Below are 23831 nucleotides of genomic sequence, written 5' to 3'. Positions count from 1 at the left end.
TATTTAGCCAAAAATACTTAAACATTACAGAAACACTATGATTTAGAAAAATAGTACAACAGAGCAGAAATATTGTGATTTACCAGAGACACTGTGATGAACTATGAATATTGTAATTTTAAATTGAGACTATGTTTTAGCACAAATATTATAATTTGGCAGAAATACTATAATTTAGCAGAAATACTATATTAAGCACAAATCCTATAAAAAGCAGAAATGGTATGATTAAGCACAAATACTACATTTAGTAGAAATACTTTGTTTTAGCACAAATCCCATAAAAAGCAGAAATACTGTACTATGATTTAGTAGAAAAACTATAATTAATCAGAAATACTAAATTTAGCAGAAATACTATATTAAGCACAAATACTATGAAAAGCAGAAATAGTATGATTAAGCATAAATACTACATTTAGCAGAAATACTATATTAAGCACAAATCCTATAAAAGCAGAAATAGTATATTAAGCACAAATCTTATAAAATAACAGAAATAGTATGATTTAGCACAATAGTAATAAGTTAAACAGAAAAATTGGAAAAGCAAAATGGACAGCTGAAAAAATGCTGAACATGCTGAGGGTCCCTCAAATATACTTGTTAAATGACAAAAATCTGCAAAAAAATTTATTACAGCCACACAATCACAAATATGTACACATGAGGAAACACACATGCACAGAGAGACCCACACACAAGATCCAATTCAGTCAACCAGTCTAAATATATTGAATTTAAATCTTAGAATGAGATCATCCCATTAAAAGCCTTTCTCTCTCTCTCTCTCTCTCTCCCTCTCTCTCTCTCTGTCACACACACACACACACACACACACACACACACACACACACACACACACACACACACACACACACAGGGAGAGAGAAGTAAGTTTCTAGGTCAGCCTGGGAGCTGGTGAATTTGAATCCACCAATCAGAGAGGCTGTGCACTTTTCCCCACCAAAACAGGTGCATCTGTTTACACACGCAGCAGCACAGAGAGACACAGGATTTTTGCAGTCTATTTCTCATAGTGACGACTCCCCTCAAACAAATGACCGTAATTTCCTAACCGTAGGGGCTAGAACGGTCATTCTTACACCGTTTTGTTCAGAAGAGATGGGGGAATCTTCAAGTGTTGACAATTTAATATTAAAATATGAATTTTTAGAGATATATGACATGGATGACTTGTTGACTTAGAAGCCACGAATTCCCCAATATGCAAATTTGAATGCCTGAGACCACATATGTGATTGGCTGGCTGGGAAGCCGTGCAGGCCCTGATTTGTGGATTTGAATTCCTCAGCCCTCAGATATGATTGGCTGGCTTAGAAGCCACGAAGGCCCCAATATGCAAATTTGAATGCCTCAGGACACTTATTTGATTGGCTGGGAAACTGTGCAGGCCCTGATTTGAAAATTTGAATGTCTCAGTCCTCACAGAGGATTGGCTGCCTGGGGACCTGGCAGAAATATATAGAAATACTATTATTAAGCATAAATACTACATTTAGTAGAAATACTATGTTTTAGCACAAATACTATAAAAAGAAGAAAAACTATAATTTAGCAGAAATACTATATTAAGCACAAATCCTATAAAAAGCAGAAATACTATAATTTAGAACAAATAGTATAAAAAGCAGAAATACTATAATTTAGCAGAAATACTATGTTAGGCACAAATCCTATAAAAAGCAGAAATACTATAATTTAGCAGAAATACTATGTTAGGCACAAATCCTATAAAAAGCAGAAATACTATAATTTAGCAGAAATACTGTATTTAGCACAAGTACCGAAAAGTACCAGAAATACTATGATTTAGCAGAATAGTAATAACTTATTGAAACACAAATGCACAGAGGGACACACAAACACAGGCTCTAATCCAGTCAACCAGTCTAACTATGTTCAATTTAAATCCTACAATGACATGCTGTCAAATAAGGGCAGGGTCCTCTCTCTCCCACTAAACACACACACACACACACACACACACACACACACACACACACACACACACACACACACAGGGAGAGAGGACTAAGTTTCTAGGTCAGCCTGGGAGCTGCTGAATTTGAATCCACCAATCAGAGAGGCTGTTTACGTTTTCCCGCCAAAACAGGTGCATCTTTTTACACACGCAGCACAGAGACATAGACCTGCTTCTTTCAGTTTATTTCACATAGTGAGGATTCCCCTCAAACAAATGACCATAATTTCCTAACCATAGGGGCTAGAGCGGTCATTCTTACACCGTTTTGTTCAGAAGAGATGGGGGAATCTTCAAGTGTTGACAATTTATCATTAAAATATGAATTTTTAGAGATATATGACATGGATGACTTGTTGACTTAGAAGCCACGAATTCCCCAATATGCAAATTTGAATGGCTGGAGCCCACATACATGATTGGCTGGCTGGGAAGCTGTGCAGGCCCTGATTTGTGGATTTGAATTCCTCAGCCCTCAGATATGATTGGCTGGCTTAGAAGCCATGAAGGCCCCAATATGCAAATTTGAATGCCTCAGGACACATATATGATTGGCTGGGAAGCCGTGCAGGCCCTGATTTGAAAATTTGAATTTCTCAGTCCTCACAGAGGATTGGCTGCCTGGGGACCTGGCAGAAATATATAGAAATACTATGATTAAGCATAAATACTACATTTAGTAGAAATACTATGTTTTAGCACAAATACTATAAAAAGCAGAAATACTATAATTTAGCAGAAATACTATATTAAGCACAAATCCTATAAAAAGCAGAAATAGGATGATTAAGCATAAACACTACATTTAGTAGAAATATTATGTTTGAGCAAAAATCCTATAAAAAGCAGAAATACTATATTAGGCACAAATCCCATAAAAAGCAGAAATAGTATGATTAAGCATAAATACTACATTTAGTAGAAATACTATGTTTTAGCACAAATAGTATAAAAAGCAGAAATACTGTAATTTAGCAGAAATACTATATTAGGCACAAATCTTATAAAATAGCAGAAATAGTATGATTTAGCACAATAGCAATCAGTTAAACAGAAAAATTGGAAAAGCAAAATGGACAGCTGAAAAAATGCTGAACATGCTGAGGGTCCCTCAAATATACTTGTTAAATGAAAAAATCAGCAAAAAAATGCACAGGGAGAGAGAAGTAAGTTTCTAGGTCAGCCTGGGAGCTGCTGAATTTGAATCCACCAATCAGAGAGCCTGTGTACTTTTTCCCGCCAAAACATGTGCCTCTTTTTACACACGCAGCACAGAGAGACACAGGATTATTGCAGCCTATTTCTCATAGTGAGGACTCCCCTCAAACAAATGACCATAATTTCCAAACCGTAGGGGCTAGAGCGGTCATTCTTACACCGTTTTGTTCAGAAGAGATGGGGGAATCTTCCAGTGTTTACAATTTATCATTAAAATATGAATTATTAAAGATATTTGACTTCTAATGCACCATAACTGAGTAGAGCGAAGCAAAAACTGCCTTGACTTGCCCTCAAACAACGCTTTGTGACTTGAAATCTATTTGGAGTATCGATATCATTCTTTCACCGTAAGAGACAGCAGGCTTTGGTGAACAATCATGGAAATTTTCAGGTCTCTGTGGAAATCCAACAAAAAGTTATGACGAGAGAAAAAAGTGGTTCATTTCCACAGTTTGAAATCTGAAGAAATCTGAGCGAAGGACGAATTTCCTACCCTCAAACAAGTCCAACTCATTTCAGAACGGTAATAGGTGAGAAAGAAATTCTTGAATTGTGAGCGTCAGGGGTGTCTGAAGATATTCGGGGACAAGCCTCATGTCTTAACTTTGCTTCGTTAAGGAGATATGACGATTCGAATATGCCTCTCATTACAGAAATCCAGCGGTGATTTTGAACAAGCTCTCCATTCACTTTATATGGAGAGTTTTCTGACATTGTGTTGGTCTGAGGAGATTTGCGAAAATTCTATAAATCCCACAACAATGATAGTGACATTTCCTGAAAGCCAGCAAAAATACCTACGTTTTGATGTATAATTTGTGGAAGTTGAGTGAAAATTGAGCAAGTAGCAAACAGTTGTTCCGACATGAAGAGAAGACTGCAAAACCTTCAGTGACACACTGGAAGCCAAGAGCATAGCAACCATAACAACGCATGTATTTTGTGAAAAATCACAATTTTGCAACTCAAAACTTTAAGAAGCATAAAAGTAAAACAGTAGAAGATTTGAAAAAGCTGAATCATACCTGAATAGCCCAATAATTTGTGAACATTTTAAAATTTGAATGGTTGTTCTAGGTGAAAATATGAGGAAGTAGTTAAGTTTCAAAAACAAGCAAAATTTAGCAGAATTGCAGAAGTTTCCCATTCATTTCAATGGGACAAATTAAAGGAAAAAAGCTTAATATTTTAAAAAGTATAATAGTTAAAAATAGCAAAAATCGTAGCAGGAATTAGCAAAAATAGCAGAATAGTTTAAAATTTGAACGGTGAAAATCGGCTGAAAATTGTGGAAGTAGTTTAACGGCGAAAAGTGTACGGAAGCAACTAGAATAATAATAAAGAATAAAGAGAAACAGGAACTCAATAGTGTGGATGCTTAAAGCATCCACACAATAATAAAGATTAGAAGAACAATACTGTGAATGCTTTTCAAGCATTCACACTAATAATAAAGATTAGAAGAACAATACTGTGAATGCTTTTCAAGCATTCACACTAATAAAGACTAGAAAGTGCATTTTCTGAAGAAACTGCAGTGTGAATGCTTGAATCTGAATGTATGCACTGAAATGAATTAATTGCTGAATTTTGAGTTAAAAATATTGAATGAGATAAAAAAAAAAACCGAATTTAACCTGAAAACAAAAGTGCTGAACTGCTAAAAGGTGAAGGTTACACAGAAGAAGAAGTTGGAAAAAAACTGAAAATGTTTTAAATGTAAATTAGAAAACCCTAAGAAATGAGAAAAGAACATTTAGAGTCAGAAAACATCTGAATGAATATTAAAAGGTCATATTCTTTGAATCACTGAATGACTCAAATGTGATCCCTCCACTTTGATCCACACAGTTTAAAAACTTTAAATGCCTGAGCTTTGAAAGACACGGTGTTGGAAAGAGAACAATAATGGCGACAATTTGAGGGTAAAATGATGGCTGTAACACTGTGGACACAGCAGCAGTTGAAAGAGAAGTGCTTAAGATGAATCTTGGTACAGTGGCAGGCAGAGCTCGTTAAGCAGGCAGGTGTGAGCCTGGTTGCTATAGTGACCGCACCCAACGGCTCCATACACACGTACACAGACATGCGCCTCACTTTTGCTGCTTAAAATGAACAGAAAAGTCAGGCCGAAACAAATCGCTCCCAAATGAAAAGTATAGGTCGTATTGACGAAATTCTTTCACCGTGAGCGGCAGCAATGTCCAGTCTACCTAATTCTCAGTTTTCATGCCTGTGGAGTTTATTATATGGACGTGGTGATAGTGTAAAGACACCATGCTCTTCTGATTTTCAAACGAACCTTCTGAGCCATTTTAACATTAGAGTCTATGGAAGAGTTGGAGGGAGGAGGCTGTGCATTGGTGACATTTACGAAAGAACCATAACACCTAGGACAATAGTAAACACATTGGATGAAAGAGGACAGCGATGGCTACGTTTTGAGGGTAAAATCATACCTGTAGAGCAAACGCTGCGGACACAGCAGCAGTTTTAAAAAAGATTTTAAGATTAATTTTTTTGCTCCTCTCACTCTAGCAGTTGAGCTGCCTCACTCTAGCCCCAACATTCCGTCCCATACACACCCATTATAAACTCTGAAACGGGTGAAAAAACATCATGAAACTTAAACTGGAACTGAAGAAAAAGTATAATAGATATTGAAAAGATAAATACAAGTTGAATAGTTGAATGTCTTGTCTTCGTTTTAAAGTTTGAATGGTGGCTCTATGTCAATGTATGTGGAAGTAGTAAGAGTTTAAAAATGAGTAAGTTGAATGAGAATTTGAAGGGTCTCCCCATTGAAATACATGGGAAATTTTTGTTGAATAAAGTTGAATAAAATTAAAAATATAAATGTTAAAAATGAGAAAAATAGAAGCAGTCATGTCCAAAATAATAGGAATCTAACGATGTTTGAATGGTTTTTCTAAGTTGAACGGTTTTGAAGGAGTAGGCTTTCAAAAAACGTACGGAAAAATAATAAAATATAATAATAAAGATTAGAAGAACAATACTGTGAATGCTTTTCAAGCATTCACACTAATAATAAAGATTAGAAGAACAATACTGTGAATGCTTTTCAAGCATTCACACTAATTAGAATAACAATACTGTGAATGCTTTTCAAGCATTCACACTAACTAGAAAGCGCATTTTCTGAAGAAACTGCAGTGTGAATGCTTGAATCTGAATGTATGCACTGAAATGAATTAATTGCTGAATTTTGAGTTAAAAATATTGAATGAGATAAAAAAAAACCAAAAAAAAAAAACCGAATTTAACCTGAAAACAAAGGTGCTGAACTGCTAAAAGCTGAAGGTTACACAGAAGAAGGAGTTGGAAAAAAACTGAAAATGTTTTAAATGTAAATTAGAAAACCCTAAGAAATGAGAAAAGAACATTTAGAGTCAGAAAACATCTGAATGAATATTAAAAGGTCATATTCTTTGAATCACTGAATGACTCAAATGTGATCCCTCCACTTTGATCCACACAGTTTAAAAAGTTTAAATGCCTGAGCTTTGAAAGATACGGTGTTGGAAAGAGAACAATAATGGGGAAAATTTGAGGGTAAAATGATGGCTGTGACACTGTGGACACAGCAGCAGTTGAAAGAGAAGTGTTTAAGATGAATCTTGGTACAGTGGCAGGCAGAGCTCGTTAAGCAGGCAGGTGTGAGCCTGGTTGCTATAGTGACCGCACCCAATGGCTCCATACACACGTACACAGACATGCGCCTCACTTTTGCTGCTTAAAATGAACAGAAAAGTCAGGCCGAAACAAATCGTTCCCAAATGAAAAGTAAAAGTCGTATTGACAAAATTCTTTCACCGTGAGTGACAGCAGCTTCTAGTCTACTGAATTCTCAGTTTTCATGCCTGTGGAGTTTATTATATGGACGTGGTGACAGTGGAAAGACACCATGCTCTTCTGATTTTCAAACGAACCTTCTGAGCCATTTTAACATTAGAGTCTATGGAAGAGTTGGAGGGAGGAGGCTGTGCATTGGTGACATTTATGAAAGAACCATAACACCTAGGACAATAGTAAACACATTGGATGAAAGAGGACAGCGATGGCTACGTTTTGAGGGTAAAATCATACCTGTAGAGCAAACGCTGCGGACACAGCAGCAGTTTTAAAAAAGATTTTAAGATTAATTTTTTTGCTCCTCTCACTCTAGCAGTTGAGCTGCCTCACTCTAGCCCCAACATTCCGTCCCATACACACCCATTATAAACTCTGAAACGGGTGAAAAAACATCATGAAACTTAAACTGGAACTGAAGAAAAAGTATAATAGATATTGAAAAGATAAATACAAGTTGAATAGTTGAATGTCTTGTCTTCGTTTTAAAGTTTGAATGGTGGCTCTATGTGAACGTATGTTGAAGTAGTAAGAGTTTAAAAATGAGTAAGTTGAATGAGAATTTGAAGGGTCTCCCCATTGAAATACATGGGAAATTTTTGTTGAATAAAGTTGAATAAAATTAAAAATATAAATGTTAAAAATGAGAAAAATAGAAGCAGTGTTGTCCAAAAGAATAGGAATCTAACGGTGTTTGAATGGTTTTTCTAAGTTGAACGGTTTTGAAGGAGTAGGATTACAAAAAACGTACGGAATAGATAAAATATAATAACTAGAAAGTGCATTTTCTGAAGAAACTGCAGTGTGAATGCTTGAATCTGAATGTATGCACTGAAATGAATTAATTGCTGAATTTTGAGTTAAAAATATTGAATGAGATAAAAAAAAAACAAAAAAAAAAACCGAATTTAACCTGAAAACAAAGGTGCTGAACTGCTAAAAGCTGAAGGTTACACAGAAGAAGGAGTTGGAAAAAAACTGAAAATGTTTTAAATGTAAATTAGAAAACCCTAAGAAATGAGAAAAGAACATTTAGAGTCAAAAAACATCTGAATGAATATTAAAAGGTCATATTCTTTGAATCACTGAATGACTCAAATGTGATCCCTCCACTTTGATCCACACAGTTTAAAAAGTTTAAATGCCTGAGCTTTGAAAGATACGGTGTTGGAAAGAGAACAATAATGGCGACAATTTGAGGGTAAAATGATGGCTGTAACACTGTGGACACAGCAGCAGTTGAAAGAGAAGTGCTTAAGATGAATCTTGGTACAGTGGCAGGCAGAGCTCGTTAAGCAGGCAGGTGTGAGCCTGGTTGCTATAGTGACCGCACCCAATGGCTCCATACACACGTACACAGACATGCGCCTCACTTTTGCTGCTTAAAATGAACAGAAAAGTCAGGCCGAAACAAATCGTTCCCAAATGAAAAGTAAAAGTCGTATTGACAAAATTCTTTCACCGTGAGTGACAGCAATGTCTAGTCTACTGAATTCTCAGTTTTCATGCCTGTGGAGTTTATTATATGGACGTGGTGACAGTGTAAAGACACCATGCTCTTCTGATTTTCAAACGAACCTTCTGAGCCATTTTAACATTAGAGTCTATGGAAGAGTTGGAGGGAGGAGGCTGTGCATTGGTGACATTTATGAAAGAACCATAACACCTAGGACAATAGTAAACACATTGGATGAAAGAGGACAGCGATGGCTACGTTTTGAGGGTAAAATCATACCTGTAGAGCAAACGCTGCAGACACAGCAGCAGTTTTAAAAAAGATTTTAAGATTAATTTTTTTGCTCCTCTCACTCTAGCAGTTGAGCTGCCTCACTCTAGCCCCAACATTCCGTCCCATACACACCCATTATAAACTCTGAAACGGGTGAAAAAACATCATGAAACTTAAACTGGAACTGAAGAAAAAGTATAATAGATATTGAAAAGATAAATACAAGTTGAATAGTTGAATGTCTTGTCTTCGTTTTAAAGTTTGAATGGTGGCTCTATGTCAACGAATGTTGAAGTAGATACAGTTTAAAAATGAGTAAGTTGAATGAGGATTTGAAGGGTCTCCCCATTGAAATACATTATAAATTTTTGTTGAATAAAGTTGAATAAAATTAAAAATATAAATGTTAAAAATGAGAAAAATAGAAGCAGTCATGTCCAAAAGAATAGGAATCTAACGGTGTTTGAATGGTTTTTCTAAGTTGAACGGTTTTGAAGGAGTTAGATGCCAAAAAACGTACGGAAGATGATATAATAATAAAGATTAGAAGAACAATACTGTGAATGCTTTTCAAGCATTCACACTAATAATAATAAAGATTAGAAGAACAATACTGTGAATGCTTTTCAAGCATTCACACTAATAATAAAGATTAGAAGAACAATACTGTGAATGCTTTTCAAGCATTCACACTAATAATAACTAGAAAGTGCATTTTCTGAAGAAACTGCAGTGTGAATGCTTGAATCTGAATGTATGGACTGAAATGAATTAATTGCTGAATTTTGAGTTAAAAATTTTGAATGAGATAAAAATAAAAAAAAACAACCTGAATTTAACCTGAAAACAACAGTGCTGAACTGCTAAAAGCTGAAGATTTCACAGAAGAAGAAGTTGGAAAAAAGCTGAAAATGTTTTAATTGTAAATTAGAAAAACCTAAGAAATGAGAAAAGAACATTTAGAGTCAGAAAACATCTGAAAGAATATTAAAAGGTCATATTCTTTGAATCACTGAATGACTAAAATGTGATCCCTCCACTTGGACCCACACAGTTTAAAAAGTTTACATCTCTGAGCTTTGAAAGACAAGATGTTGGAAAAAGAACAACGATGGCGACGTTTTGAGGGTAAAATGATGGCTTTAACACTGTGGACACAGCAGCAGTTGAAAGAGAAGTGCTTAAGATGAATCTTGGTACAGTGGCAGGCAGAGCTCGTTAAGCAGGCAGGTGTGAGCCTGGTTGCTATAGTGACCGCACCCAATGGCTCCATACACACGTACACAGACATGCGCCTCACTTTTGCTGCTTAAAATGAACAGAAAAGTCAGGCCGAAACAAATCGTTCCCAAATGAAAAGTAAAAGTCGTATTGACAAAATTCTTTCACCGTGAGTGACAGCAATGTCTAGTCTACTGAATTCTCAGTTTTCATGCCTGTGGAGTTTATTATATGGACGTGGTGACAGTGGAAAGACACCATGCTCTTCTGATTTTCAAACGAACCTTCTGAGCCATTTTAACATTAGAGTCTATGGAAGAGTTGGAGGGAGGAGGCTGTGCATTGGTGACATTTACGAAAGAACCATAACACCTAGTACAATAGTAAACACATTGGATGAAAGAGGACAGCGATGGCTACGTTTTGAGGGTAAAATCATACCTGTAGAGCAAACGCTGCGGACACAGCAGCAGTTTTAAAAAAGATTTTAAGATTAATTTTTTTGCTCCTCTCACTCTAGCAGTTGAGCTGTCTCACTCTAGCCCCAACATTCCGTCCCATACACACCCATTATAAACTCTGAAACGGGTGAAAAAACATCATGAAACTTAAACTGGAACTGAAGAAAAAGTATAATAGATATTGAAAAGATAAATACAAGTTGAATAGTTGAATGTCTTGTCTTCGTTTTAAAGTTTGAATGGTGGCTCTATGTCAATGTATGTGGAAGTAGATACAGTTTAAAGAGGAGGAAGTTGAATGAGAATTTGAAGGGTCTCCCCATTGAAATACATTATAAATTTTTGTTGAAAAAAGTTGAATAAAATTAAAAATATAAATGTTAAAAATGAGAAAAAATAGAAGCAATGTTGTCCAAAAGAATAGGAATCTAACGGTGTTTGAATGGTTTTTCTAAGTTGAACGGTTTTGAAGGAGTAGGCTTTCAAAAAACGTACGGAATAGATAATAATAACTAGAAAGTGCATTTTCTGAAGAAACTGCAGTGTGAATGCTTGAATCTGAATGTATGCACTGAAATGAATTAATTGCTGAATTTTGAGTTAAAAATATTGAATGAGATTAAAAAACAACAACAAAAAAAACCCGAATTTAACCTGAAAACAAAGGTGCTGAACTGCTAAAAGCTGAAGGTTACACAGAAGAAGGAGTTGGAAAAAAACTGAAAATGTTTTAAATGTAAATTAGAAAACCCTAAGAAATGAGAAAAGAACATTTAGAGTCAGAAAACATCTGAATGAATATTAAAAGGTCATATTCTTTGAATCACTGAATGACTCAAATGTGATCCCTCCACTTTGATCCACACAGTTTAAAAAGTTTAAATGCCTGACCTTTGAAAGACACGGTGTTGGAAAGAGAACAATAATGGCGACAATTTGAGGGTAAAATGATGGCTGTAACACTGTGGACACAGCAGCAGTTGAAAGAGAAGTGCTTAAGATGAATCTTGGTACAGTGGCAGGCAGAGCTCGTTAAGCAGGCAGGTGTGAGCCTGGTTGCTATAGTGACTGCACCCAAGGGCTCCATACACACGTACACAGACATGCACCTCACTTTTGCTGCTTAAAATGAACAGAAAAGTCAGGCCGAAACAAATCGTTCCCAAATGAAAAGTAAAAGTCGTATTGACAAAATTCTTTCACCGTGAGCGACAGCAATGTCTAGTCTACCTAATTCTCAGTTTTCATGCCTGTGGAGCTTATTATATGGACGTGGTGACAGTGGAAAGACACCATGCTCTTCTGATTTTCAAACCAACCTTCTGAGCCATTTTAACATTAGAGTCTATGGAAGAGTTGGAGGGAGGAGGCTGTGCATTGGTGACATTTATGAAAGAACCATAACACCTAGGACAATAGTAAACACATTGGATGAAAGAGGACAGCGATGGCTACGTTTTGAGGGTAAAATCATACCTGTAGAGCAAACGCTGCGGACACAGCAGCAGTTTTAAAAAAGATTTTAAGATTAATTTTTTTGCTCCTCTCACTCTAGCAGTTGAGCTGCCTCACTCTAGCCTCAACATTCCGTCCCATACACACCCATTATAAACTCTGAAACGGGTGAAAAAACATCATGAAACTTAAACTGGAACTGAAGAAAAAGTATAATAGATATTGAAAAGATAAATACAAGGTGAATAGTTGAATGTCTTGTCTTCGTTTTAAAGTTTGAATGGTGGCTCTATCTCAACGTATGTGGAAGTAGTAAGAGTTTAAAAATGAGTAAGTTGAATGAGAATTTGAAGGGTCTCCCCATTGAAATACATGGGAAATTTTTGTTGAATAAAGTTGAATAAAATTAAAAATATAAATGTTAAAAATGAGAAAAATAGAAGCAGTCATGTCCAAAATAATAGGAATCTAACGATGTTTGAATGGTTTTTCTAAGTTGAACGGTTTTGAAGGAGTAGGCTTTCAAAAAACGTACAGAAAAATAAAATATAACTAGAAAAATTTGCATTTCCTGCGAAAATGCAGTGTGGATGCTTAAAGCTGAAGCTGTATGCAAAAAGTAGCTGAAAAAGCTGAAAAGTTGCAGAAATTGTAAAAACTTTGCAGAAGCAAAAGAAGTTTGCTAAAATGGAATAACTTAGCAGAACTGCAATATCTTAGAGGAAACATAATACTTGGCAGAAATACAATAGCATAGCAGAATTTAGCAGAAATATTGTAACTTACCAGAAACATGACAACTTCTCAAAAATACAAGAATTTAGGAGAAATAGTATAAGATAACAGAAAGAATATATTTAGCCAAAAATACTTAAACATTACAGAAACACTATGATTTAGAAAAATAGTACAACAGAGCAGAAATATTGTGATTTACCAGAGACACTGTGATGAACTATGAATATTGTAATTTTAAATTAAGACTATGTTTTAGCACAAATATTATAATTTGGCAGAAATACTATAATTTAGCACAAATACTATAAAAAGCAGAAATACTATAATTTAGCAGAAATACTATATTAAGCACAAACCCTATAAAAAGCAGAAATACTGTACTATGATTTGGTAGAAAAAACTATAATTAATCAGAAATACTATATTTGGCAGAAATACGGTATTTGGCACAAATCTTATAAAATAGCAGAAATAGTATGATTTAGCACAATAGTAATAACTTAAACAGAAAAATTGGAAAAGCAAAAATGGACAGCTGAAAAAATGCTGAACGTGCTGAAGGTCCCTCAACTATACTTGTTAAATGAAAAAAATCAGCAAAAAAATCTATAACAGCCACACAATCACAAATATGTACACATAAGAAAACACACATGCACAGAGAGACACACACACAAGATCCAATTCAGTCAACCAGTCTAAATATATTGAATTTGAATCTTAGAATGAGATCATCCCATTAAAAGCCTTTCTCTCTCTCTCTCTCTCTGTCACACACACACACACACACACACACACAGGGAGAGAAAAGTGAGTTTCTAGGTCAGCCTGGGAGCTGCTGAATTTGAATCCACCAATCAGAGAGCCTGTGCACTCTTTCCCTCCAAAACAGGTGCATCCTTTTTACACACGCAGCACAGAGAGACACAGGATCATTGCAGTCTATTTCTCATAATGACGACTCCCCTCAAACAAATGACCATAATTTCCTAACCGTAGGAGCTAGAACGGTCATTCTTACACCGTTTTGTTCAGAAGAGATGGGGGAATCTTCAAGTGTTGACAATTTATCATTAAAATATGAATTTTTAGAGATATATGACACGGATGACTTGTTGACTTAGAAGCCACGAATTCCCCAATATGCAAATTTGAATACCTGGAGCCCACATACATGATTGGCTGGCTGGGAAGCTGTGCAGGCCCTGATTTGTGGATTTGAATTCCTCAGCCCTCAGATATGATTGGCTGGCTTAGAAGCCATGAAGTCCCCAATATGCAAATTTGAATGCCTCAGGACACATATATGATTGGCTGGTAAACCGTGCAGGACCTGATTTGAAAATTTGAATGTCTAAGTCCTCACAGTGGATTGGCTGCCTGGGGACCAGGCAGAAATATATAGAAATACTATGATTAAGCATAAATACTACATTTAGTAGAAATACTATGTTTTAGCACAAATCCTATAAAAAGCAGAAATACTATAATTTAGCAGAAATACTATATTAAGCACAAATCCTATAAAAAGCAGAAATAGTATGATTAAGCATAAATACTACATTTAGTAGAAATACTATGTTTTAGCACAAATACTATAAAAAGCAGAAATACTATAATTTAGCAGAAATACTATATTAAGCACAAATCCTATAAAAAGCAGAAATAGGATGATTAAGCATAAACACTACATTTAGTAGAAATACTATGTTTGAGCAAAAATCCTATAAAAAGCAGAAATACTATATTAGGCACAAATCCCATAAAAAGCAGAACTAGTATGATTAAGCATAAATACTACATTTAGTAGAAATACTATGTTTTAGCACAAATAGTATAAAAAGCAGAAATACTGTAATTTAGCAGAAATACTATATTCGGCACAAATCTTATAAAATAGCAGAAATAGTATGATTTAGCACAATAGTAATCAGTTAAACAGAAAAATTGGAAAAGCAAAATGGACAGCTGAAAAAATGCTGAACATGCTGAGGGTCCCTCAAATATACTTGTTAAATGAAAAAATCAGCAAAAAAATGCACAGGGAGAGAGAAGTAAGTTTCTAGGTCAGCCTGGGAGCTGCTGAATTTGAATCCACCAATCAGAGAGCCTGTGTACTTTTTCCCGCCAAAACATGTGCCTCTTTTTACACACGCAGCACAGAGAGGCACAGGATTATTGCAGCCTATTTCTCATAGTGAGGACTCCCCTCAAACAAATGACCATAATTTCCAAACCGTAGGGGCTAGAGCGGTCATTCTTACACCGTTTTGTTCAGAAGAGATGGGGGAATCTTCCAGTGTTTACAATTTATCATTAAAATATGAATTATTAAAGATTTTTGACTTCTAATGCACCATAACTGAGTAGAGCGAAGCAAAAACTGCCTTGACTTGCCCTCAAACAACGCTTTGTAACTCGAAATCTATTTGGAGTATCGATATCATTCTTTCACCGTAAGAGACAGCAGGCTTTGGTGAACAGTCATGGAAATTTTCAGGTCTCTGTGGAAATCCAAAAAAAAGTTATGACGAGAGAAAAAAGTGGTTCATTTCCAGAGTTTTAAATCTGAAGAAATCTGAGCGAAGGACGAATTTCCTACCCTCAAACAAGTCCAACTCATTTCAGAACGGTAATAGGTGAGAAAGAAATTCTTGAATTGTGAGCGTCAAGGGTGTCTGAAGATATTCGGGGACAAGCCTCATGTCTTAAAGTCGCTTCGTTAAGGAGATATGACGATTCGAATATGCCTCTCATTACAGAAATCCAGCGATGATTTTGAACAAGCTCTCCATTGACTTTATATGGAGAGTTTTGAGACCTTGTGTTGGTCTGAGGAGATTTGCAAAAATTCTATAAATCCCACAACAATGATAGTGACATTTTCTGAAAGCCAGCAAAAATACCTACGTTTTGATGTATAATTTGTGGAAGTTGAGTGAAAATTGAGCAAGTAGCAAGAAGTTGTTCGGACATGAAGTGAAAATTGCAAAACCTTCAGTGGCACACTGGAAGCCAAGAGCATAGCAACCATAACAACGCATGTATTTTGTGAAAAATCACAATTTTGCAACTCAAAACTTTAAGAGGCATAAAAGTAAAACAGTAAAAGATTTCAAAAAGCTGAATCATACCTGAATAGCCCAATAATTTATGAACATTTTAAAGTTTGAATGGTTGTTCTAGGTGAAAATATGAGGAAGTAGTTAAGTTTCAAAAACAAGCAAATTTTAGCAGAATTGCAGAAGTTTCCCATTCATTTCAATGGGACAAATTAAAGGAAAAAAGTGGAATATTTTAAAAAGTATAATAGTTAAAAATAGCAAAAATCGTAGCGTAAATTAGCAGAAATAGCAGAATAGTTTAAAATTTGAACGGTGAAAATCGGCTGAAAATTGTGGAAGTAGTTAAGTGCCAAAAAGTGTACGGAAGCAACTAGAATAATAATAATAACTAGAAAAATTTGCATTTCCTGCGAAAATGCAGTGTGGATGCTTAAAGCTGAAGCTGTATGCAAAAAGTAGCTGAAAAAGCTGAAAAGTTGCAGAAATTGTAAAAACTTTGCAGAAGCAAAAGAAGTTTGCTAAAATGGAATAACTTAGCAGAACTGCAATATCTTAGAGGAAACATAATACTTGGCAGAAATACAATAGCATAGCAGAATTTAGCAGAAATATTGTAACTTACCAGAAACATGATAACTTCTCAAAAATACAAGAATTTAGGAGAAATAGTATAAGATAACAGAAAGAATATATTTAGCCAAAAATACTTAAACATTACAGAAACACTATGATTTAGAAAAATAGTACAACAGAGCAGAAATATTGTGATTTACCAGAGACACTGTGATGAACTATGAATATTGTAATTTTAAATTAAGACTATGTTTTAGCACAAATATTATAATTTGGCAGAAATACTATAATTTAGCAGAAATACTATATTAAGCACAAATCCTATAAAAAGCAGAAATGGTATGATTAAGCATAAATACTACATTTAGTAGAAATACTTTGTTTTAGCACAAATCCCATAAAAAGCAGAAATACTGTACTATGATTTAGTAGAAAGACTATAATTAATCAGAAATACTAAATTTAGCAGAAATACTATATTAAGCACAAATCCTATGAAAAGCAGAAATAGTATGATTAAGCATAAATACTACATTTAGCAGAAATACTATATTAAGCACAAATCTTATAAAAAGCAGAAATACTATATTAAGCACAAATCCTATAAAAGCAGAAATAGTATATTAAGCACAAATCTTATAAAATAGCAGAAATAGTGTGATTTAGCACAATAGTAATAAGTTAAACAGAAAAATTGGAAAAGCAAAATGGACAGCTGAAAAAATGCTGAACATGCTGAGGTTCCCTCAAATATACTTGTTAAATGACAAAAATCAGCAAAAAAATTTATGACTGCCACACAATTACAAATATGTACACATGAGGAAACACACATGCACAGAGAGACACACACACAAGATCCAATTCAGTCAACCAGTCTAAATATATTGAATTTGAATCTTACAATGGGATCATCCCATTAAAAGGCTTTCTTTCTCTCTCTCTCTCTGTCACACACACACACAAACACACACACACACACACACACACACACACACACACACACACACACAGGGAGAGAGAAGTAAGTTTCTAGGTCAGCCTGGGAGCTGGTGAATTTGAATCCACCAATCAGAGAGGCTGTGCACTTTTCCCCACCAAAACAGGTGCATCTGTTTACACACGCAGCAGCACAGAGAGACACAGGATTTTTGCAGTCTATTTCTCATAGTGACGACTCCCCTCAAACAAATGACCGTAATTTCCTAACCGTAGGGGCTAGAACGGTCATTCTTACACCGTTTTGTTCAGAAGAGATGGGGGAATCTTCAAGTGTTGACAATTTAATATTAAAATATGAATTTTTAGAGATATATGACATGGATGACTTGTTGACTTAGAAGCCACGAATTCCCCAATATGCAAATTTGAATGCCTGAGACCACATATGTGATTGGCTGGCTGGGAAGCCGTGCAGGCCCTGATTTGTGGATTTGAATTCCTCAGCCCTCAGATATGATTGGCTGGCTTAGAAGCCACGAAGGCCCCAATATGCAAATTTGAATGCCTCAGGACACTTATTTGATTGGCTGGGAAACTGTGCAGGCCCTGATTTGAAAATTTGAATGTCTCAGTCCTCACAGAGGATTGGCTGCCTGGGGACCTGGCAGAAATATATAGAAATACTATTATTAAGCATAAATACTACATTTAGTAGAAATACTATGTTTTAGCACAAATACTATAAAAAGAAGAAAAACTATAATTTAGCAGAAATACTATATTAAGCACAAATCCTATAAAAAGCAGAAATACTATAATTTAGAACAAATAGTATAAAAAGCAGAAATACTATAATTTAGCAGAAATACTATGTTAGGCACAAATCCTATAAAAAGCAGAAATACTATAATTTAGCAGAAATACTATGTTAGGCACAAATCCTATAAAAAGCAGAAATACTATAATTTAGCAGAAATACTATATTAGGCATAAATCCTATGAAAAGCAGAAATAGTATGATTTAGCAGAAATACTGTATTTAGCACAAGTACCGAAAAGTACCAGAAATACTATGATTTAGCAGAATAGTAATAACTTATTGAAACACAAATGCACAGAGGGACACACAAACACAGGCTCTAATCCAGTCAACCAGTCTAACTATGTTCAATTTAAATCCTACAATGACATGCTGCCAAATAAGGGCAGGGTCCTCTCTCTCCCACTAAACACACACACACACACACACACACACACACACACACACACACACAGGGAGAGAGGACTAAGTTTCTAGGTCAGCCTGGGAGCTGCTGAATTTGAATCCACCAATCAGAGAGGCTGTTTACGTTTTCCCGCCAAAACAGGTGCATCTTTTTACACACGCAGCACAGAGACATAGACCTGCTTCTTTCAGTTTATTTCACATAGTGAGGATTCCCCTCAAACAAATGACCATAATTTCCTAACCATAGGGGCTAGAGCGGTCATTCTTACACCGTTTTGTTCAGAAGAGATGGGGGAATCTTCAAGTGTTGACAATTTATCATTAAAATATGAATTTTTAGAGATATATGACATGGATGACTTGTTGACTTAGAAGCCACGAATTCCCCAATATGCAAATTTGAATACCTGGAGCCCACATACATGATTGGCTGGCTGGGAAGCTGTGCAGGCCCTGATTTGTGGATTTGAATTCCTCAGCCCTCAGATATGATTGGCTGGCTTAGAAGCCATGAAGGCCCCAATATGCAAATTTGAATGCCTCCAATATTACACACAATGGGCATTGTAAACATCAAAAATGTAGGTGATTTTAAATATTCTATACAATATTTATTTGCTACAGAAAAAACTCGCAGAACTTTAAATCTATAACTTGAATAAATATTATTAGAAGGCTCTACTCCTGAACACCAACACCAAAGAGCTGAGTTCACCAGACCTGAAAAAAAAAACAACAACAACCAGTCCAGGACAGTCAGTCTGCAAAGATGTTTTAAAGACAAATATATATATATAAACACTATCCATTAAGGATTCCCCTCAAAACAAATGACTATAATTTCCTAACCGTAAGGGCTAGAACGGTCACTGCACCGTTTTGTTCAGAAGAGATGGGGGAATCTTCAAGTGTTGACAATTTATCATTAAAATGTGAATTTTTAGAGATATATGACATGGATGACTTGTTGACTTAGAAGCCACGAATTCCCCAATATGCAAATAGTATGATTAAGCATAAATACTACATTTAGTAGAAATACTATGTTTTAGCACAAATACTATAAAAAGCAGAAATACTATAATTTAGCAGAAATACTATATTAAGCACAAATCCTATAAAAAGCAGAAATAGGATGATTAAGCATAAACACTACATTTAGTAGAAATACTATGTTTGAGCAAAAATCCTATAAAAAGCAGAAATACTATATTAGGCACAAATCCCATAAAAAGCAGAAATAGTATGATTAAGCATAAATACTACATTTAGTAGAAATACTATGTTTTAGCACAAATCGTATAAAAAGCAGAAATACTGTAATTTAGCAGAAATACTATATTAGGCACAAATAGTATAAAAAGCAGAAATACTATATTAGGTACAAATCCTATAAAAAGCAGAAATACTATATTAGGCAAAAATCCTATAAAAAGCAGAAATACTATAATTTAGAACAAATAGTATAAAAAGCAGAAATACTATAATTTAGCAGAAATACTATGTTAGGCACAAATCCGATAAAAAGCAGAAATACTATAATTTAGCAGAAATACTATGTTAGGCACAAATCCTATGAAAAGCAGAAATAGTATGATTTAGCAGAAACACTGTATTTAGCACAAGTACCGAAAAGTACCAGAAATACTATGATTTAGCAGAATAGTAATAACTTATTGAAACACAAATGCACAGAGGGACACACAAACACAGGCTCTAATCCAGTCAACCAGTCTAACTATATTCAATTTAAATCCTACAATGACATGCTGCCAAATAAGGGCAGGGTCCTCTCTCTCCCACTAAACACACACACACACACACACACACACACACACACAGAGGGAGAGAGCTGCCGAATTTAAATCCACCAATCAGAGTGGCTGTTTACGTTTTCCCGCCAAAACAGGTGCCTCTTTTTACACACGCAGCACAGAGATGCACAGGATTATTGCAGCCTATTTCTCATAGTGAGGACTCCCCTCAAACAAATGACCATAATTTCCAAACCGTAGGGGCTAGAGCGGTCATTCTTACACCGTTTTGTTCAGAAGAGATGGGGGAATCTTCCAGTGTTTACAATTTATCATTAAAATATGAATTATTAAAGATATTTGACTTCTAATGCACCATAACTGAGTAGAGCGAAGCAAAAACTGCCTTGACTTGCCCTCAAACAACGCTTTGTAACTCGAAATCTATTTGGAGTATCGATATCATTCTTTCACCGTAAGAGACAGCAGGCTTTGGTGAACAGTCATGGAAATTTTCAGGTCTCTGTGGAAATCCAAAAAAAAGTTATGACGAGAGAAAAAAGTGGTTCATTTCCAGAGTTTTAAATCTGAAGAAATCTGAGCGAAGGACGAATTTCCTACCCTCAAACAAGTCCAACTCATTTCAGAACGGTAATAGGTGAGAAAGAAATTCTTGAATTGTGAGCGTCAGGGGTGTCTGAAGATATTCGGGGACAAGCCTCATGTCTTAAAGTCGCTTCGTTAAGGAGATATGACGATTCGAATATGCCTCTCATTACAGAAATCCAGCGATGATTTTGAACAAGCTCTCCATTGACTTTATATGGAGAGTTTTGAGACCTTGTGTTGGTCTGAGGAGATTTGCAAAAATTCTATAAATCCCACAACAATGATAGTGACATTTTCTGAAAGCCAGCAAAAATACCTACGTTTTGATGTATAACTTGTGGAAGTTGAGTGAAAATTGAGCAAGTAGCAAGAAGTTGTTCGGACATGAAGTGAAAATTGCAAAACCTTCAGTGGCACACTGGAAGCCAAGAGCATAGCAACCATAACAACGCATGTATTTTGTGAAAAATCACAATTTTGCAACTCAAAACTTTAAGAGGCATAAAAGTAAAACAGTAAAAGATTTCAAAAAGCTGAATCATACCTGAATAGCCCAATAATTTATGAACATTTTAAAGTTTGAATGGTTGTTCTAGGTGAAAATATGAGGAAGTAGTTAAGTTTCAAAAACAAGCAAATTTTAGCAGAATTGCAGAAGTTTCCCATTCATTTCAATGGGACAAATTAAAGGAAAAAAGTGGAATATTTTAAAAAGTATAATAGTTAAAAATAGCAAAAATCGTAGCGTAAATTAGCAGAAATAGCAGAATAGTTTAAAATTTGAACGGTGAAAATCGGCTGAAAATTGTGGAAGTAGTTAAGTGCCAAAAAGTGTACGGAAGCAACTAGAATAATAATAATAACTAGAAAAATTTGCATTTCCTGCGAAAATGCAGTGTGGATGCTTAAAGCTGAAGCTGTATGCAAAAAGTAGCTGAAAAAGCTGAAAAGTTGCAGAAATTGTAAAAACTTTGCAGAAGCAAAAGAAGTTTGCTAAAATGGAATAACTTAGCAGAACTGCAATATCTTAGAGGAAACATAATACTTGGCAGAAATACAATAGCATAGCAGAATTTAGCAGAAATATTGTAACTTACCAGAAACATGATAACTTCTCAAAAATACAAGAATTTAGGAGAAATAGTATAAGATAACAGAAAGAATATATTTAGCCAAAAATACTTAAACATTACAGAAACACTATGATTTAGAAAAATAGTACAACAGAGCAGAAATATTGTGATTTACCAGAGACACTGTGATGAACTATGAATATTGTAATTTTAAATTAAGACTATGTTTTAGCACAAATATTATAATTTGGCAGAAATACTATAATTTAGCAGAAATACTATATTAAGCACAAATCCTATAAAAAGGAGAAATGGTATGATTAAGCATAAATACTACATTTAGTAGAAGTACTTTGTTTTAGCACAAATCCCATAAAAAGCAGAAATACTGTACTATGATTTAGTAGAAAAACTATAATTAATCAGAAATACTAAATTTAGCAGAAATACTATATTAAGCACAAATCCTATGAAAAGCAGAAATAGTATGATTAAGCATAAATACTACATTTAGCAGAAATACTATATTAAGCACAAATCCTATAAAATAGCAGAAACAGTATGATTTAGCACAATAGTAATAAGTTAAACAGAAAAATTGGAAAAGCAAAATGGACAGCTGAAAAAATGCTGAACATGCTGAGGGTCCCTCAAATATACTTGTTAAATGACAAAAATCTGCAAAAAAATTTATTACAGCCACACAATCACAAATATGTACACATGAGGAAACACACATGCACAGAGAGACCCACACACAAGATCCAATTCAGTCAACCAGTCTAAATATATTGAATTTAAATCTTAGAATGAGATCATCCCATTAAAAGCCTTTCTCTCTCTCTCTCTCTCTCTCTCTCTCTCTCTCTCTCTCTCTCTCTTTCTCTCTGTCACACACACACACACACACACACACACACACACACACACACACACACACAGGGAGAGAGAAGTAAGTTTCTAGGTCAGCCTGGGAGCTGGTGAATTTGAATCCACCAATCAGAGAGGCTGTGCACTTTTCCCCACCAAAACAGGTGCATCTGTTTACACACGCAGCAGCACAGAGAGACACAGGATTTTTGCAGTCTATTTCTCATAGTGACGACTCCCCTCAAACAAATGACCGTAATTTCCTAACCGTAGGGGCTAGAGCGGTCATTCTTACACCGTTTTGTTCAGAAGAGATGGGGGAATCTTCAAGTGTTGACAATTTAATATTAAAATATGAATTTTTAGAGATATATGACATGGATGACTTGTTGACTTAGAAGCCACAAATTCCCCAATATGCAAATTTGAATGCCTGAGACCACATATGTGATTGGCTGGCTGGGAAGCCGTGCAGGCCCTGATTTGTGGATTTGAATTCCTCAGCCCTCAGATATGATTGGCTGGCTTAGAAGCCACGAAGGCCCCAATATGCAAATTTGAATGCCTCAGGACACTTATTTGATTGGCTGGGAAACTGTGCAGGCCCTGATTTGAAAATTTGAATGTCTCAGTCCTCACAGAGGATTGGCTGCCTGGGGACCTGGCAGAAATATATAGAAATACTATTATTAAGCATAAATACTACATTTAGTAGAAATACTATGTTTTAGCACAAATATTATAAAAAGTAGAAAAACTATAATTTAGCAGAAATACTATATTAAGCACAAATCCTATAAAAAGCAGAAATACTATAATTTAGAACAAATAGTATAAAAAGCAGAAATACTATAATTTAGCAGAAATACTATGTTAAGCACAAATCCTATAAAAAGCAGAAATACTATAATTTAGCAGAAATACTATGTTAGGCACAAATCCTATAAAAAGCAGAAATACTATAATTTAGCAGAAATACTATATTAGGCATAAATCCTATGAAAAGCAGAAATAGTA

The sequence above is a fragment of the Diplotaxodon limnothrissa genome, linkage group LG19, assembly GCF_057381915.1.
Source record: "Diplotaxodon limnothrissa isolate DT_005_m linkage group LG19, D_limnothrissa_male_GT1.1, whole genome shotgun sequence".
Lineage (NCBI taxonomy): Eukaryota > Metazoa > Chordata > Actinopteri > Cichliformes > Cichlidae > Diplotaxodon > Diplotaxodon limnothrissa.
This window is presented reverse-complemented; position numbering follows the sequence as displayed.